Here is a 19,789-nt window from a genome sequence, read left to right as displayed (position 1 = left end):
GCTGGTTTTTTCTCTTCCTCTTTTGACTTGATTCTGAGCAGGAAAAAAAATGACACTTAACAAATCAGCCTAAATGAAAGCCCCATCATAAATATTTATTGAGCCCCTGCTGCGCCATCATTATTTGGCACCATAAGTTACAAAGTAGAAGCCTAAACATACTTCTTACCCTTGATGTCCTTGAGGCCTCCTGGAGAAGACAAGATATATGCATGAAACAGTAATTGCTGAATTGTGTGCTGAAGAGAGAGCCAACTGGAAGCCATAATTGTGACAGCCTTCATGGAGCAGGTGGGACTCTAGCTGGTCTTAAAGAATGGCTTCATTGTGGCAAACAGCCTGTTGCTACACAGATGGGTAGAAGTCCAGTGCAGGAGGGAGCAGGGTTCCTGTGGGCAGTCTTACTAGTGGCTGGCTGGGGAAGAGGGAGGTCAGAGCCTCCTGCTCTGCAGCAGTCAGTTAGAGAAGCAGCCATCCCAGCTGGGTTTCCCTGCCTCTCCATCCAGTTGATCTATTACTGAATGGATCCATTGATTCTTTGATCTGTTTTTGAGATTAAGTAGACTTTTTTCTTCCAGATGTTGGGATAAACACTATTAATTTACTTAATATATATTTTAGATATTTGAGCTAGAAATCCAAACACCAAATTATGTGGGATGTCTATGAAATAATTTTGTAAGTAATGTTTACCTAGAGAATAAAGTCCATACTCTTTAGAAGAGTGTTGATGACGTTTAACAGTTTGACCTCAGTCTATGCTGAGATGTGTAGTCATGAAACGATATGAAGCTGGGGGTATACTTTCACATATTTCAGCAAAGAAAAGCTATACATATTGCAGTGTTGTGTAATTTGGGTCATTGTTGATTCTGGAAGATGCATAGCTAGGGATTTATTGTACTATTCTATTTTGGGTATGTTTGAGAAGTTTTATATAATACCTTTTTCTTAAAAATTAGTTGATACTTTGAAAAGAGAATTCTCAGAATGGGCAAAACTGAGCGTGAAGTTAAAGGAAGTAGAGCCAGGTGAGGGTGTAGATAATGAGAAAATGGAGAAGTTTGCACTAAGACCAATTTATTCTACCCAAAGCGTGATGTAAATAATGTCTTTCTTCCCAGGGAGATATCCCAGTTTAAAAAGAATGTTTAGGAAATGGAATGCTGCTTCTTGCTTCAACCCACTTATCCAGATGTGACAAGCAGGTGTTAAAGAGACAGTCAAATGCGGACTATCAGAGACTGTGCATTGGGAAGATAATAGCACCTGTTAAGCAAGGAATGTGTATACGCTTAACTATTAAAGTATTTTTATACAGATTCTCTTAAACATGTATAAAAGCTATTGCATGTCTGTTCTCTAGAATTCCTCCTGCATTCTCTCACCTGCAGGCTAAAGAGAGGCTAGCAAATCAAGACATACTGCAAAAAAAAAAAAAAAAGATTTTTAAATGAGCCATTGTGTTAGAGCATACAGAGCACAGGACTGAAAGGTAAGAAAACTGAGCTTGGAAGTCTGATTCTCCCACTTTTGAATTAAGGCACTGAGGACAAGTCACTTAACTTTTCAAAAATTCAGGTTATGCCTCTACACAATAGAGGTGCTAAGAACTTTACAAGTCGGCTGTAAGGAATAGACAGTATAATGAAGTGATTTTTGAAGAGTCTACTTGTAGCCATAATTTGCAAATACTCTCTCCTCCAACTTCCTGTGTATGCACCCCACATGGCCTCAAGTCCACAGTAGACACGGATAAATACACGAGATTACAAATTTTAGGTTCAGTAGAGACCCAACCGGGTTTAAGATGGAAACCGTCTGGGAATGATAGGAAAGGCAGAAAAACCTGGTTAGCCACCCCCAGGTGGAAGACAAGATATAAGAGCAAACCAAAAGGCTGGAGAGGGAAGAAGAAAAGTGTGGGAAGCAGCCTTCAAGAGGTGAGTGGTACAAGGAAAATCACTTCTCACTCCCAGTGTTTCTTTCCCTGTGGAGGGAGTTTTTCTAAAGTGACGCTCCTGGCCTTTTCTTGCCTTCACACTTAACTCCCCCACCACAGAGGTGGAGGAATGTATTGGGTTGATGAATTTGGAATCAGACACAGGACGAACAGAAGCTAGTCCTTTCCCTATCGTTTCCTTTCTGGCATCTGCCTGCCTGCCAAGAGCGTGAAGTCTCATCTGCTTCATTACTGATAGCGCTGCTGTATGTTCAGCGTGGTACATGGCAAAACGGACTTTCTCACACTGAAATCTGGCATTAGATGGAATTACCCACATATTCCATAGATTCTAGAAAATTGCTGACCTACCCCACATGGGGCAAATCCCCATTGACAGCTAAGGTTACTGGATGGCTCCCCAATCTGCCTTGAGATATATTTATATAATGGTGATGTTATAAATGGTGTTGGTTTGCTGTAATTTTCAGCTTATAGACAAAGCACAGGTGATGTATCTAGTTAATAGAATAGAATGTAAGTGTTTTAAATCTTGATGGTGTAAAAGTAACGCTATTGTTAACCAATAGTAGGTTGTAGAGGACACAGACGGTGTTATGTATTGAATGTTTGCATCACCCCCCACCCCCCCGCTGTTCATATATTGAAATTCTAACTCCCAATGTGATGTTATTATGATGAGGTAGGCCTTTGGGAAGTAATTAGGTCATGAGGGTGAATGGATTAGTGCCCTTATAAAAGGGTCCCTAGAACCTCCTCTCTCTGTTCCCTGCCTTGTAAAGACACAATGGGAAGATGATGGTCTGAAAACCAGCAGTGGGTTCTCACCAGACACCAGATATGCTGACACTTTGATCTTGGACTTTGCAACATCCAGAACTGGGAGAAATAAATTTCTGTTGATTACGCCACCCCAGACTGTGGTACTTTGTGATAGCAGTGTGAACTAACAGAAACAGAGTGATCTTTTAAAAACATCCATCAGTTGCATTCCTCTGCTTAAAACTTCCATGGCTTCCCACTTCACCTGGAATAAAACCCAGGCTTTTTGCTGTGGTCTCCTAGACCCTACTGGATCTGCCTCTGCTGCTCTCCCGTCTCATCTAGTGCATACTTACCCTGACTCAACAGTACTCTATGGAGTCCTGGCTCTACAACAGCTCCTAGAAGTGAAAAGGTTTCCACTGCTATTCTACCTGCCTACAACTTCCACCCTAGACCTTCACATGATTACCTTCGTTTCCTCTAAGGCTCAACTTAAATATCACGTGGTTAGAGAGCTTTTACCTAATCACCTAAGTAATTTCTGAGGGCAGCATCCTGCTTTGTCACCCAACATCCCTAATAAGTATTACTTGAGATGGTTATATACCTATTTGATTGGGCTTTTTTCCCAGTTTTATTGAGATATAAATGACATTACATTGTGTAAGTTTAAGTTTAAGGCATACAGTGTGTTTATTTGATACACTTACATGTTGTGAAATGATTACCAAGGTAAGATTAATTAAAATGTCCATTACCTGATAATAATTATCATTTCTTTTTTGTGGTAAGAACATTTCAGATCTATTTCAGATCTATTCTTCTAGCAACTTTCAAATGTATAATACAACGTTGTTAACTAAAATCATCATTCTGGGGCGCCTGGGTGGCTCAGTCGGTTAAGTATCCAACTTCGGCTCAGGTCACGATCTCGCGGTTCATGAGTTCAAGCCCCGCATCGGGTTCTATGCTGACAGCTCAGAGCCTGGAGCCTGCTTTGGATTCTGTCTCCCTTTCTCTCTGCCCCTTCCCCACTCACACTCTGTCTGCCTGTCTCTGTCTCTCATAAAAAAATTTTTTTAATCAAAAAATCAAATCAAATCAAATCACCATTCAGTGCATTAGTTCCCAGAACGCATTCATCTTGTAACTGGAAGTCTGTATCCTTTGACCAACATCACCCCCTTTCCCCCTGAACCCCCTAATCCTGTATCCATCATTACTCTCTGTTTCTATGAATTTGGCTTTTTTAGATTCCACATATAAGTGATAGTATGCATCATTTGTCTTTCTCTGTATGACTTTTCTCACTTAGCATAATGCCCTCAAGGTCTGTCCATGTTGCTGCAAATGGCAGGACTTCCTTCTTCCTCGTGGCTGAATAATATTCCATGGTGTGTGCATGTGTACACACATATACGTATGTGTATGTATAATCATCTATCTTGTTTTCTATGTCCAGTACTTAGCACAGTGCCTACCTTACTTAATAAATAAGCATTTGTTGAGTGACAAGAGGAGTGAAAGATTATTGAGTCACACTTTGTCTAAATCACAAAAGGAAATTGACAGAGTCCAAATCGACTCTTGCAGTTCTCTAAAGGGACAAGGGAACAGCACATTCAAGATAGCGGGAGTGCTGGAGTTCTTGGTACCTATAGCCTACACAGTGCCTGTCCCTCCCAATTAAGGCGGTATTAGCACTTCCATTAATACTTACTTTTATTTTATCCCTTTCTATTTTTTTTTGTAGCACACATTTACATAATCTAGTACTGCAGTAGTACATGTAGATAAATTTTATATAAATAAATGTGAGTATAAAAGAGATGTAAGTCCCAAAGTATTTTAATTACTGAGTTTATATGGTCAACAAACGCATGGAGACCTCTACCAGAGAGGAGAAAAAAGACACCCGTGGGAGCAAAGGCTGGAAAAGCAGGCAAGTATGGTGATGAGGATCTTATATGTTGTACTAAGGAGGTTAGGCTGTGTTATTTAGGCCATGAGAAACTAGTAAAAATTGGGATTTTCGCTCTTTCCTGAGAGAATGCCTACTCTTAATTATCTAAGTGATGTTTTAAATTCACTTTTAAAAAATTAAAAGAAAGTTTTTAAAGATATTGTAAAAATATCTGTCCTTGCCATCCAAATGTGACAAACACTAACATTTTGCCATATTTGTAAGTCCTTTTTCTTTAAAAAAAAATGTTTTTTTAATACTTATTTATATTTGAGAGAGAGAGAGAGAAGACAGAGAGAGGGAGGGGTAAGGGAGGGGCAGAGAGAGAGGGAGACACAGAATCCAAAGCAGGCTCCAGGCTCTGAGCTGTCAGCACAGAGCCCAACGCAGGGCTCAAACTCACAGACCTCAAGATCATGACCTGAGCCGAAGTTGGATGCTCAATCGACTGAGCCACCCAGGTGCCCCTGTAAGTCCTTTTTTCAAATTATGGAAAAGAAATTGTGACAGATAAATGTGAAGCCTATATCCTCCTCTCTCCAATTTAACGTCCTATCTCCCTCAACAATGTACACACAAACAACATATTGCTTTTTTCCTACTCATCTTTTCAAATCTATCTTTGCTGATAATTCAACTGAACTGCTTCATAGTGCCCCACTGAAGGAATAAACCCCATTATTTCCACGTTCCTCCACTAATGAACATTTGGATTATTTCAGATTTTTTGCTGTTGCTAGTAGGTTTTTGGTAAACACTGTCAGATTTAAGAAGACTCCTTATATTTATAATGTGACAGGACTTTTTTAAATAATAAGTGAATCTTAAACATTATTAAATATTTTTATTATGATTCTCTGCTAAAATGTTTACATAATTTTACTTTTTCAGTTAATGTATTAAATTACTTGGGTAGATTTTCCAGTATTAAATTATGCTTGATTTGTGAGATAAAGCCAACATTGGTTATAGTTATAGTTTTAAAATATTGCTATCTGGATTTAATTTGCTAATAATTTGTTTCATAAGTTTGCATTTTGTGTCCATAAATGAGATTTTTTTGTTAATAAGCTTATTGCTTAGTTTTAGCATACAGGTTTATGCAAGGCATATACGAGTTAAATATCTTTCCCTTTTTTTCCTCTTGTCTGAAAAGTTTATCTGCTTCTTGAAATTTTATGCAACTCATCTTTTGTGACCCAAAATATGTTCTTTGGAAGAATAGATTTGAGAAAACTGATACAATTTATTTAGTGATAATTCATTTATGTGGGTTTTCTATTCTGAGTTTGCTTTAATGTTTCTATTTTTCTAGAAAATTGTCCATTTTGTTTGCATTTTTCAGTGGTTAGTGTCTACGAATTTATATATGTATATGTTTATAGTATTTGTGGTTATGTGTCTGTGTTCCTATTACAATTCATCAATGCCTGTGTTTTATTTATTTATTGCTAAGTTTACTTTTTGTTTATTTATTTTTGAGAGAGAGAGACAAATCATGAGCGGGGGAGGGGTGGAGAGAGAAGGAGACACAGTATGAAGCAGGCTCCAGGTTCCAAGCTGTCAGCACAGAGCCTGACGTGGGGCTCAAACCCACCAACTGTGAGATCATGACCTGAGCCGAAGCCGGATGCTTAACCGACTGAGCTACCCAGGCGCCCCTTTTGGTAAGTTTTCTTACAGATATATATTTTGTATTGGCCTTTTCACAAAATAGGTTTTGAGTTTGTTAATTATTACTATCAGTGATTTTTCTTTCCTTGTTTTCTCTATTTCTGCTCTCACTGTTATTAACTTCTTATATATTTTTGTAAGTTTACTGTTTTATATTTACAGTGTCTTGAATTAAATCATGAAATCATTCATTAAAAATATTTTTATTGTTTATAAGTAAATACGATAAAGTAGAAATTTCCTCCTAAATGTTATAGCTGCATAATATACATTTTGAAATGTAGTAGAGTTTTTTGTTCAGTCTTAAATATTTCATCATATCCTGTGTGGTTTCCTCTTTAACCCATGAATTATTTGGCACTTTTGGGTTTGTTTGGTTTTTTTTAACTATTTTTGTTATCGCTTTCTAACTTAATTACATTAAAGAACATGGTTTATGTGATAGCACTTCTTTGGAATCTGTTGAAACATTCTGTTATGTAATACATGTTAAGTTTTTATAAATGTTCTATCTGTGCTTGAAAAGAATGTATATGCTTTATATGTTGGGCAAAAGGTATTGTGTGTATGCATGTTTATGTACGATAAACTCTTAATTTTGTAGACCAATATAATTTATCCTCACTAATTTTTATTTTGTCTGTTTTATCTCTCTGTTCTTGATCAAGATTTTTTAAATTATTCAACTATGATTGTAGGTTTTTCCATTTCTCTTTGTGGTTTGCTTGGTTATGCTTTTTGTAGTTTGAGGCTAAGTTGTCGAGTTTATACATGCTCATGGTTATTCTGTTTTCTTTGTGGACTGTTCTTTCATCATTGTGTAAGTCTCCTTCAATCCTATTAATGCATTTGACTTAAGTTCTCTTTTGTTTGACTTTAGCATTGCCACAGCAGGTTTTGTTTTGATTATGATCCTAGTGTATTTTACTTTGTGGTTTTATTTTATGGGTGTGTCTATAAGCAGTAAATAGCTAGATTTTATGAAGCCTTTTATTCGTATTTTAATAGCTAAGTTTAATCCATTTATACTTATTTTGATTATTGAAACATTTAGAATTATTTATGCCATACTATATGTTTGATGTTTTTCATGCTTTTTCTTTGCTTTTTTCCCCACTGTTTCTTTTCTTTAGTTGATTTGCTGAAGTTGTTTTAATAAAAATTTAAAGATTTCATATTTTTTTTCTCATATTAAATTAAAATTCTTTACACACTGAGATTTTTCTTTCCAATTTGTAGGCACCACTTCATTAATTTACAAATGTGTTCACCAATAAGATATCATACTTCCTCTCTAGAAAACTATTTTTGTGTCTGAATAATGTCTATATTTTAAATTCAGTTTTGAACAATAGTTAGCTGGGGATAAAATTATATTTTGTGTCTGCCAGCAAAATTCCAAAAAATTGGGGCAGAGAAGTTCTTCTTTGAAGGGGAATCTAGATAGTACATCACAGGGTCCACCAACCACAATTCTGATTCTGTCCTAACATGATCTGAGGGACATCACAGACTTTGTCCCCATGAAAGCAGCTTGGTTTACATTCTAATTGCTCAAATGTTTAATCTTCCCTTACCATCCCACATAGGCTACTTTATGTAAATTATGAAGCTCTGGCAGCTGTCCTAGCCATTTTTTGCTTACCTTGACAGTCTGGAGGATCTACCACCATCCCCATTTTCTTTCACACAATTAGTCTGGTGTAAGTTTCCAATAACACGTGGAACGAATGTTGTCAGATCTTGGTTGCTGTTGTTTGTTGGTTTTAATTTGATCTGAAAGGATATTAGTTTTTATCAGTTCAATCCATGTATGTTTCTTCTGATTTGTGCTTGTTAGAACATACTTATGCGGGGCACCTAGGTGTTTCAGTTGGTTGAGTGTCCAACTTCAGCTCAGGTCATGATCTCATGGTTCATGAGTTCGAGCCCTGTATCAGGTTCTGTACTGACAGCTCAGAGCCTGGAGCCTCCTTTGGATTCTGTGTCTCCCTCTCTCTCTGCCCCTCTCCCACTCACACTTTGCCCCCCCCCTCCCCGTCTCTCAAAAGTAAGTAAACATTAAAAAAATTTTTAAATTAAAAAAGAACATACTTCTGCTTCTTTATTTTATATTTTCTGTTTATGTATTTTATTCTGATTTCCTGTCTTCTACTTGGTAGATAAAATTTTTTCTGAAGTGAAACTTATGTATCCTATTTTTATTCTCCTTGTGAGTATTCATCCCTATATTTTTCTATAAATTTCTTAAGGTTATGAATGCTCTATTTTTCCCTGAATAAGACCAGTACTTCCACATCTTCTCTTTCCTCTCCTACCCTACCTTTATCCTGAAGTATAATGATTATACCATCTAGACTTTTAGACTTCATTAAGAGTTGTTAAACACATTTTTTTTTAATTTTTTTTTTCAACGTTTATTTATTTTTGGGGACAGAGAGAGACAGAGCATGAACAGGGAAGGGGCAGAGAGAGAGGGAGACACAGAATCAGAAACAGGCTCCAGGCTCTGAGCCATCAGCCCAGAGCCCGACGCGGGGCTCGAACTCACGGACCGCGAGATCGTGACCTGGCTGAAGTCGGACGCATAACTGACTGCGCCACCCAGGTGCCCCTAAACACATTTTTTAAATCTGGTGTTAGGGATGTCTGGGTGGCTTAGTTGGTTAAGCGTCAGACTCTTGATTTCAGCTCAGGTCATGATCTCACAGTTCATGAGATCCAGCCCTGCGTGGTGCTCTGATTGGGATTCTCTCTCTCTCCCTGTCTCTCTGCCCCTCTCCTGCTCATGCTGTCTCACTCTGTCTCAAAATAAATAAATAAACTTTTTTAAAAATATGGTTTTATAGGTAAGAAGTAGACTACTAAAATATTTAAACACCCTTATTACTCAAGTATTTCTTTTTGATTAAAGTCAATGAATATGGGAAGAATTTTACATCATATATTTGAATTGAAATTTTTTTGAGAGAGAGAGGGTACAAGTGAGTGAGGGGCAGAACGAGAGGGAGAGAGAGAATCCCACATGGGGCAGGAGAGGGAGAGAGAGAGAAAGTGGGGCTCACCCAAAGCAGGGCTCATGCTCACCTGAAACAGGGCTTGAACTCACGAACCATGAGATCATGACCTGAGCTGAAGTCGGACACTCAACCAACTGAAACACCTAGGTGCCCCGCATAAGTATGTTCTAACATACTGAGCTGAGGTCTGATGCTTCACCCACTGAGCCACCCAGGTGCCCCTGAACTTAAATTCAATACAGACTCTTCTTTAATTTACTTGCAAGTCTACAAGAACAGAACTAGGGATCTGAGATATATAAGTAAGAAAAATTTTGTAGAAAGTCTGAGCATGCAGATTAAAAAGGCATACCACAATCCAGACAAAATCAATGAAATTAAACCATTAACTATTTTGGCAAATTTCCTGAACTTTAAGGATAATGAAAAATTTCTGTGACCTTACAGACAATAAATTTTGTTTCCTACAAGGAAGCAAAATTAGGCTCACCTCTAACCTTTCTTGTGTAACCCTAATGCCAGAAGACTATGAATCAAAGATCACAAATTATAAAGGGAAAAGTATGAGACTCAAGAATGTAGTAACCTGATGAATTGTTGACCATTTACTTAAGCCACAGATATATTGTCCCAGATATGTAAGGACTTAAAATATATTCCACCCTAGAGGTGGTAATCAAAATTTAGAATGGGAAATATGAGATATAAACAAATTGGCTGAAAATGTGAAAATCAAACAGAATTTATTATAGCTAATCATGGGAAATATAGTGATAAAATCAGATGCCTACAGTAGAATTAATTCAAAATATAAGATTTGAGTGGTGCCTGGGTGGCTCAGTTAGTTAAGCATCCAACTCTGGATTTTGGTTCAGGACATGATCTCACAGTTCGTCAGCTAGAGCCCTGTTTGAGGATCTGCACTGACAGCATGGAGACTTATTGGGATTCTCTCTCTCTCTCTCTCTCTCTCTCTCTCTCTCTCGTCATACCCCCCCACTCATACATATGCTCTCTCTCTCTCTTTCTTGCTTTCTCTTTCATAATAAACATTTTAAAAAGAGAAGATGTGAAAAAATTACATGTTAATAAACATAATCTAGATCCCAGATTATAGCAACAAATTGGGAAATATCTAGCTGGATATGGAAGAGAGAGAGAGAGTTATGCGTGCGGAACTGGTTCTTCCTTCCCCTGGAATGAAATTTAAGGCCAGTTCCATGTCTTCTCACCACCTTCTGGTAGTAATTAATAGGTAAAATAGTAATCAAAAGTTAAACTCTGTTCAAAGATTATTCCCTTTCCTAACTCAGGCCTTTTACAACCAACTCTCTGTGAGAAAAGAATTCTGGCACTGTTATCACTCCTACCCATCTTCTAAGCTAGTTTTTGGACTCAATTATGTTGGAACCTAGAGAAAGAGAAAAGCAAATCAGCAAAAGAAAGAACTAACCCCATGAGTAAATTTAAAGGGGTACCAGTAAATTAAAACAAAGTTGCCCGACGATCACATTCCACAGGTCATAATTGTTCAATATGGTGTCAACATTATACCCTTTGTTTTGGTTCCTGTCACATCTCCAGCATCAAGGACTGCCTGGCACACCATGGGAACTCAGGAAATATTTCTGATGAATCAGTGGATAAATAAGGAAGTATATGATACACAGAAGAGATTCATTATAACAGAATGGCAAAGGTTTAAAAAAAAAAAAGAATGGACCAAGGTTTTCCAACCAAACATAAATTAAAATAAGACAGAAGGAGCAGGACAAATTGTATAAAATAGAATCCAAAAAAATAAAATAAAATAAAATAAAATCCAAGTCAAAAGGAAATAGTTTAAAAGACATTAGTCCATAATAAAAACATATCATTGAGGTTTAAGCACTAAATACAATAGCTTTAAAATATAGAAAGTGTGTTGGGGCGCCTGGGTGGCGCAGTCGGTTAAGCGTCTGACTTCAGCCAGGTCACGATCTCGTGGTCCGTGAGTTCGAGCCCCGCGTCAGGCTCTGGGCTGATGGCTCAGAGCCTGGAGCCTGTTTCCGATTCTGTGTCTCCCTCTCTCTCTGCCCCTCCCCCGTTCATGCTCTGTCTCTCTCTGTCCCGTTGAAAAAAAAAAATATATAGAAAGTGTGATTATTCAAAATAAAAGCAAAACCAAAAACATTTACATTCTAGAAGACTTCATAGACCATTTTTAGCCTTTGACAGATCAAGTATACAAAAAATAATGACATAAGGAATTCGAAATTTAGGGGGAAAAGAACCCTATAAAAATACATAGCTCCTTGTGTCTTTTATATGTCTATAAAAAGTGATAGTGTACAAGATTCACTACATTGGCCTACCCAACATCACTCTAAACTTTATTCTCTACAAGAGGTACCTTTTCAGTTGTCTGCAGGCTCTCTCTCGTGCCTAGGGGTGCCCACATGGTTCAGTTCTAACCAAAGACACATCAGCACAAACCTGCTGTGCTGCCTCTTCGCCTTCCTCCTTCTTCCTGCTTAGACCCCACACTGAACGCCCAAGACACAGCACCATCTATGCATATCAGCAGAGCAGGAAAAGGGCAAGAGCCCCGTTTCTTCATTTCAGTTCTGGACTTCCCACTGTGGACTTGTTCCAGGACACAGATCGGCCCCTTACTCACACAAGCCCCTTTTTCAGGTTTTCTGGTACTCACTGCTAGGCACGATGCTGGTTTACACAGCCCCAAAACACATTAGTAAATACACCAGCACCGAGCTTGTATGGGCCACATCCTCTAACCACAATTCAACAAAACTAGAAATAGGTAATTAGAGTGTTAAAGTCAGTTATAAAATTTACAGTGATCTTCTCAATAAGTACTGGCAAAGAAGGAAGTAAGAATGCAAATATTATTACTATCTGGACAAAAATAAAATTAAGGTATTAAGAATTCTCAGGATGCCTGGATGGCTCAGTGGGTTAAACCTCCGATTTCAGCTCAGGTCATGATCTCGTGGTCCATGAGTTTGAGCCCTGCATCGAGCTCTATGCTGACAGCTCAGAACCTGGAGCCTGCTTCAGATTCTGTGTCTCCCTGTCTCTCTGCCCCTCCTCTACTCATATTCTGTCTGTCTCCCTCTCAACATAATAAGTACACATTAAAGAAAAATTTTAAAAAAGAATTCTCAAGATATAATAATTTAATTCTACAAATTACAAATTCTACACCCCACCCTAAATTTCTTATCTACTCTCTCTGCTTTATTTTTTCCCCTAAAATTTATCACTTTCTCATATACTACATAATTTACTATACCTCTTCCACCTCCCACTACTAATATAAACTCCATGAAGTCAGGGATCTTTGTTTTGTTCACTATATCATCCCCGGTTCTTGAAATACTGCCTGACTCACAGACAATATTGAATGTCACAGTAGATATTCAAGAAAATTATGAAATGAATTAATAATTCCACTAAAGGCAAAATGCATCATCTTGATTTTTATTATTAAAATTAAATATGAAAATAACTATTCCAACTCAAGGTGAAAGAGATAAACAACAGTCAACCACCCAATAAATAAAATACCTAAATAAAAGCAGAGATAAAGGTAATAAAGATAAGCAGAAATGAATTTTGAAAAGAAGTTTTACATTAATGAAAAACTTCTTGATGAAAAAATATAATAGACAAACTTTTGGTGAATCTAATCAAGAAAAGTAGAAAATCATAAACAAAACTGGGGGGGGAAGTTATTATAACAGACATAAAGGAGAGTGATTAATGATAGTAGAGAACTATTTATAATTCCCTGCCTATAATATTTGGTCTTGGAAAATACACAAGTTTCTGTGAAAAAATTTAATAAAATTGACTTAAGAAGGTCAACGAAATCAGAATAGATCAATAATCATCAGTAACCTAGAAGTGGAAGACTGTTAAATCATTACTTTTTTAAAAAAGACTTTCAGAAGGAATTTTTTCAGTCAGTTCTTTCAAATTTTCAAGGAAACATAAATCTGTGTGCTGTAGAAACGATTAAAGAACGCAGCAAAACATGAAATTGGTGATGAATTTTATCAAGTGACTTTCACTATCCATTGATGTTCTTTTTTTCCTGAGCCTCTTGATTTGATGGATAGTGTTAATAAAAATCCTAATAGTAAATCACTGCCGCATCGTTGTGGTGGAGAAATCTTTTACTATACTGTTGAATTTAGTTTGTTGGTCCAACAGCACAATAGAATATTAAACAGCCAATTAAAAGGGAGGTTCTGAAAAAATGTTTATGACATGAGAAAATGCTTGTGAAATAACAGTGTTTTCTTTACTCCATTTTATTCCATCTAGTGAGTTGAAAATTATACATCTTTGTTCTTGCATACAACATTTCTCAACTCTAAATCCCACTTTGTCTGGAATTCCATTGCCACCTTGGCTTTCAGTGTTTATTACAGCATGGTGTATTGATAACTGGGGGTCTCCAGAGGGTCTATCAAAATGGTCTTTCAGTAGTTTGATAATTTTCAAGAAAAAGGTGATGAAACCATCTTGTTCACATACATTTCCCCAGCTTGAAATATTAGATTAATGACGATTTTCACAGAAATCCCATCACAAAGTAATAACCATTGTGTTTTTAAAAACTATGTATGAACTGAAAGAACCTGTGATTTCATCTCAGTAATACTAATAGCGTGAAGTTCTTCTCGTTATCTTATATTCACCTTATTTGCATATTTGCACATTTCCATTAATTAAAGGACTATATGCAAAGCAGCTGGACAAGTTAGACCTCTTATCTCTCGCCTGTGCTGAGTAGTTGGTAACAAGCTCATTTACCTCCAGATTAAAGTTGTGACAACTTCTACCTGTGTTATATTTGTGGAAAGTTAACATTTTTTTCCCACATTATTCACATATTTGCATGATTTGCATGTTGTTTACATTTGGTATATTAGCATTTTGCTTTTTATGTTATAGCTCAAATCAACAAAATGGATGGATGGGTCAAAAGTGTTATATTAAGGAGTAAGCACAGTAATTGACAAGCTGATTTGAAGGTGTATATGGAAATCAAAGGATCTAAAAGAATCGAAACTATCCTTAATAAAGGGTGGGATTTATTTTATGAATCTGAAAAACTATCCTTTATGATTTTGAATGGCTTGTGTGGTGTACGTATTAGTTTGAATAGCCTGAACCTGTCACTTTAGGACTGAAATGTATGCAACATGTCAGAGTTTTTAATGAGACAAAGCAAATAGTACAATGCTAGCACATTTGACCCTTTCCCATTACTTGATCATTTTCTTCACTTGTTCAAACAGAGATTGACAATCCTGGGTCTGTTTTTAAAAATCACATTCCAAGGCACTGGGCTGGCTCAGTCAGTAGAACATGTGACTCAATCTCAGGGCTGTAAGTTTGAGCCCCAAGTGGGGTGTAGAGATTACTTAACCATAGAATCTTAAAAAAATAATAAAATAAAAAATCACATCCAAACATTGGAACTCTGCCTCCTTTTGTTACAGAGTTCCTGATGACTCCCAATTCTTTCTCTAGACCCACAGCTCATGCTAGACCAGCACCAAGAATTTCACACACTATTTTAAGAAAGGTTGTCACAAGTTTTATCAGGTGGGTTGCTACCAGCTGCTCAGTATGGGGAGAGAAAAGGTGTCCAGATCCAGCAGATACAATTAATTATCCTGATCATTGCCCTAAACACACTCCCCCTTCATGTTCTTTGTATTGGTTGGCCCTGAGCTGGAGTGTCTGAGCTTCTTGGGGAAGGACCCTTACTTGTGTGAGCTGTTCCTGTGGGTTTTAGTCTTCTATTTTCTATCCCAGCAGAGAAGAAGCCAGCAGAAAGGAGAGTGACAATAAACAAGGGAAGAAATAATTGACAGAGCAAGTTTCCTGAGGGTCTGGAAAAGATAGAATTGAGAACACAGGTAGAACAGAAATAGCAACACTTTGTTAAATGGAGAGAAGATAGGAAAGCAGGGAGCAAGTATAGCCTTAACTAAATATGTTGTGTGTAATAGCAACTCAAATACTTACTGAACTCAGTAGTATTAACTCGTGACACAAACTACCAGCTCCTAATGAATAGGAAAAAGTGTCACTAAAACTTTATATCCAGCAATGAGCCGTGTGGAAATTTAATATAGATATTTAGAGAAAAACACTGGGCTGGGTTGACCATGTGGTTGACCTAATAGAGTAAATGGTACTCTCAGTAGGCACCTGTTCTTTTAATTATAATGATTACCAAATGTACCTTGTTAGTCAACATACCATGACTAACCTGTACCAGCAGCACAAATGCTCTCCCAGCTAACAAAGATGAGCTCTTAAGTGAGAGGCTCTGTGCCAAACACCTAAATACGTTGTAGTTTCAGTTAATTTCTCACAACACCACTGTGAAAGAAAGTGACTCAGAGAAATTAAATACTTCACCAAGGCCATTGGTCTAGAGAGCAGGGCTGAGATTCAAACTCAGATCTGCCTCGCTTGAAATTAATTAATTAATTAATTTTAGTTAGTATTTTTTTAAAGATCAACCTCCAGTTAGTCAATTTCATGCTAGAAAATACTGTTCAAGTACCTAACAGAGACAACGTCCTACAGAAAAACAATTCCACTTAACCCAACCCTCTTGTGTAGCTCTATAAAGTGTCGTAGATTTGTGAGTATTTTCAGAAAACTGACAACTTGGGCATGGAGTGTAACTTGGTGCTCAGCTCTAGCCTTCCTGTATTCTGGTGAGAAAGCAATTTTTAAATGCCTCCTGTTTCTCTCCCTCTGAATTTGAGGTCCTCTATTATTTTCTGTTGTCAAAACTCAGACAAACCTTATTATTTTATTAGGTCATCGGATATGATTTATTTGTCTCCTAGGAGGAGTGACTGTAGAAAGTAAGAGTGACAGGACATATCAGGCCCCGAGTGGACTGAGCTCACCCATTAAGTTAGCCTGTCTGCCCTGCTCTTGACAGGTATTAATGCCTCCATCTCCTGCTGCTTGCAATGCCTGCTCTTCTGGAGTGCCGACTCCAGATGTTATTGTTACATTGTGACAGTACTTAGAGCCCAAACATGCCAGGGGTTTCCATGACTTGGGCACAGTCTTGCTGTGACAGCACCCTGCTTGGCCCCCTTCCGATGCTTCGTCCAGGAAGCCCAAAATGACCAGCATGAGCCAATCAGAGCCTCCGAAACAACCAGCATATCCTTGCTCAGGCCAGTTTCAAGTTGAAATTGTTTCTTAGCAAGCAAAACATTGCATGTTGCTAATTCCCCATTAACCTGACATTCCCTCGTTTACCTCCATCAGCCTTCATTGTGTTTTAACTTTGTGTGGCTGCTCAGCTCTACAGCCTTATTCTATGCCCACAATAATAGCTGTTCCTTCTAGAGGCTGGGTGAATACGGGCAATGAGAGGTGGGATCTCCTTGTATGCGTCAGGTGTGCTAGGTTATGCTATAGTAACAAATGACCCCAAAGTCTCAGTGGCTTACAGCAATAAAGCTCTATTTCTCATTCATATGATATGTCCACTGTAGGTTGGCCTCAGCTCTGCCCTACGTCTGCTTCACTCCAGGACCCAGGCTAAGAAGCAAACCTCCCTGGAGAACATTAAGACTGTGGCAGAGGCAAATGAAGCATGACAAAACTGAAGCTCATTCTTAAATCTCCTCTCCCCAGTTCATCAACAAAGCAAGTCATAAGGCCACTCCTGATATCAACAGAGAAGGAATGTGAAATCCTCTATCAGGGAGCAGTGCCCCAGGGAAGGACAACAACTATTTTGAACACGAATACAATCTACCATTCTCACTTTGGAGACCTGTCACTGACATCACCAAACTGTCTTAGAAGGAGCACCGTCTGTAGACCTCAAGTCTCAAGATTTCACAAGATTCTGCCAGGGCAGCAGAGACCTGCTCATTTTCTCAGCTGTGCCGCCATATTGAGTTGAGCTCCTCTGACACTGACAGATGGCACTAGTGTCCTAGAGACCCCCTGAGGTGAGTCAAGGTGTTATTCCTGGTCTTTGTAATTCCTAGGCTGTGTGATCCCAATACCTTAAGAGGCAAACCTCACCCCTTGCCCAGCCCCTGGGACAAGGTAAGTAGAAAAGCTTCTCCACCAGAGGCCGCATTTGTGTCAGTGAAGGACGCTATACTCTGAGTCACTTCTTTTTACAGCCTGTCAGAGGCCAAATTCGATCATTTTGAAGGAATACATTATGACCCATCTGTCCATTCACATAAATCACTGACCTTCCTTTTTTTTTTTTTTTTTTTTGCCCTAGCAGGAGGGTGTTCAAAACAGTTGTCTCTGTGATAAATCTTTACCAGTTTAGTACTATAAATGTTGTGCTTGATGTTTTATGCTATGATTATTTCTCTATTGAAATGTGTAGGACTTAATAAGATAATGCTTTCCTCAGCAACGTGAGGCACATATGAAATAAAGATGATTTAATGATGTGAATTTTATTAATATACAGAAAATGCCAGTGCAGGAAGTACTTCTTCTAAATATAGTTATTCAAAATCCATTTAAAAATCATTTCAAAAGCGGGGCGCCTGGGTGGCGCAGTCGGTTAAGCGTCCGACTTCAGCCAGGTCACGATCTCGCGGTCCGTGAGTTCGAGCCCCGCGTCGGGCTCTGGGCTGGTGGCTCAGAGCCTGGAGCCTGTTTCCGATTCTGTGTCTCCCTCTCTCTCTGCCCCTCCCCCGTTCATGCTCTGTCTCTCTCTGTCCCAAAAATAAATAAACGTTGAAAAAAAAAATCATTTCAAAAGTATAAATAATATAATAATTTTAAATATACCATATTGGGGCTACACACAGACACAAATTAGATATAGATAAATATATATTATAAATTGTTATATTATAAATAAATATATTAAAAATTATGATTTATTATAAGAAATATATATGGTCTTCATTCCCATTTCTGGTTCACAGACCTCAAAACTCTGAGGTTGGGGGCTAGTGGCCAATGGAGCCAACTACATATTTAGAGGGTTGGAACTTTCAGTCCCACCCCAGACCTCCAAAGAATACAGAGGGGCTGGAGGTTGAACAGTTGACATGGCCAGTGATTTAATCAGCCATGACTGTAACGAAGCTTCCACAAAAGTCCAAAAGGATGAGGTTTGGAGAGGTTCCAGGTTGGTGAACACATGCAGATTAGGGGAGAATGTTGTGCTCTGAGAGAGTATGGAAACCTTGTGCCCTTCCCACATACCTGACCTTATACATCTCTTCTGTCTGGCTATTCCTGAGCTCTATCCTTTTGTAATAAACCAGTGATCTAGTAAGTAGAATGTTTGAGTTCTGTGAGGTGCTCTAGCAAAGTAATTGAACCTGAGGAGGAGGTTCTGGGAACCACTGATTTGTAGCTAGTTGGCCAGAAGCACAGGTGACAACCTGGACTTACAACTACTATGGGGTGAGCAGGGTACAGTCTTGTGGGACTGAACCCTTAACCTGTCGAATCTGATGCTGTCTCCAGGTAGATAGTGCAGAATCGAGTTGAACTGTAGGACACCCTACTAGTGTCTGAGAATTGCTTGTTATTATGTAGGAAGCCCTCCCCAACATATGTACACACATACACATAGAAATTGGGGCCCAGGAACTTAAATATATATGATATAATTTATTATCAAATATTTATTACTCATATAAATTCGGGAAACAAAGAGAACCAACAGAAAAAGCATCTCTCCTGGTGACAAATTATAAATAGCCTATAACTGTTGTACCATTGTAGTTGTGTTTTCAAATGCATGTTAAAACAACTGATATGTCTTCATTCAAGAAACATTTATTGAGCACCAACCATGAGCCAGCCACTGTTCTAGGCACAGAGGACCCAGCAAAGAATAAAACAGGCAATAATCCCAGTCCTCGTGGAACTTAGGTTCCAGTTGAAGGAAAGGACAGGAAGTGAAATATAGTGGTAATCCTCTGTGTGCTCTTCCTGACCTACTCTCCAGCCTTCTCCACTGTGGGCTGTGCCTCTCCACAGACCACATCAATGAGCTCCCTGGCCCTCTCGTCTCCAGTTGGATTTGGTCAATGGGAGGGACTTGTGGCTCAAGAGGAGAAAACAGTTCTGAACTGTATTCATCATGGCATGGCTATATCCTTCTCCCAAAAGTGGCCTCCCCAGGCTGCTGTCCTTTCTAGATTTTTCTCTCAATTCTACTGTTTGCTCTTTCACTCCTCCCCTACAGGCCTGGGAGTGGCAATGGCTTCCATCCCTACTGCTAGTATTCCCAGCCCTGTGGTACTTCATGAGCCCTTGCTGTTTTCCCTAAACCTTGCCCACATCTTTGTTAATACTTTTATTACACTGTGCTCCGATCACCCAGTGCAAGGATACTGTGTCCTG

At 38.4% G+C, this 19,789-nt stretch overlaps 1 long non-coding RNA gene across 1 annotated transcript; it reads left to right on the top strand.

The window, feature by feature from the left end:
• Positions 1-205: 205 nt before the first annotated feature.
• On the top strand, positions 206-6,217 carry LOC121039073 (uncharacterized). The gene is made up of 3 exons (XR_005794605.1): positions 206-291; positions 1,395-1,495; positions 6,177-6,217. It is a non-coding gene; the product is annotated as an uncharacterized LOC121039073 (long non-coding RNA).
• The last annotated feature ends 13,572 nt before the right edge of the window (positions 6,218-19,789 follow it).

The sequence above is a fragment of the Herpailurus yagouaroundi genome, unplaced genomic scaffold, assembly GCF_014898765.1.
Source record: "Herpailurus yagouaroundi ecotype Mexico unplaced genomic scaffold, PumYag 166, whole genome shotgun sequence".
In the NCBI taxonomy this organism is placed as follows: Eukaryota; Metazoa; Chordata; class Mammalia; order Carnivora; family Felidae; genus Herpailurus; species Herpailurus yagouaroundi.
The sequence above is the reverse complement of the archived record's forward strand: the minus strand, read 5'-3'. Positions and strand labels throughout refer to the sequence as shown.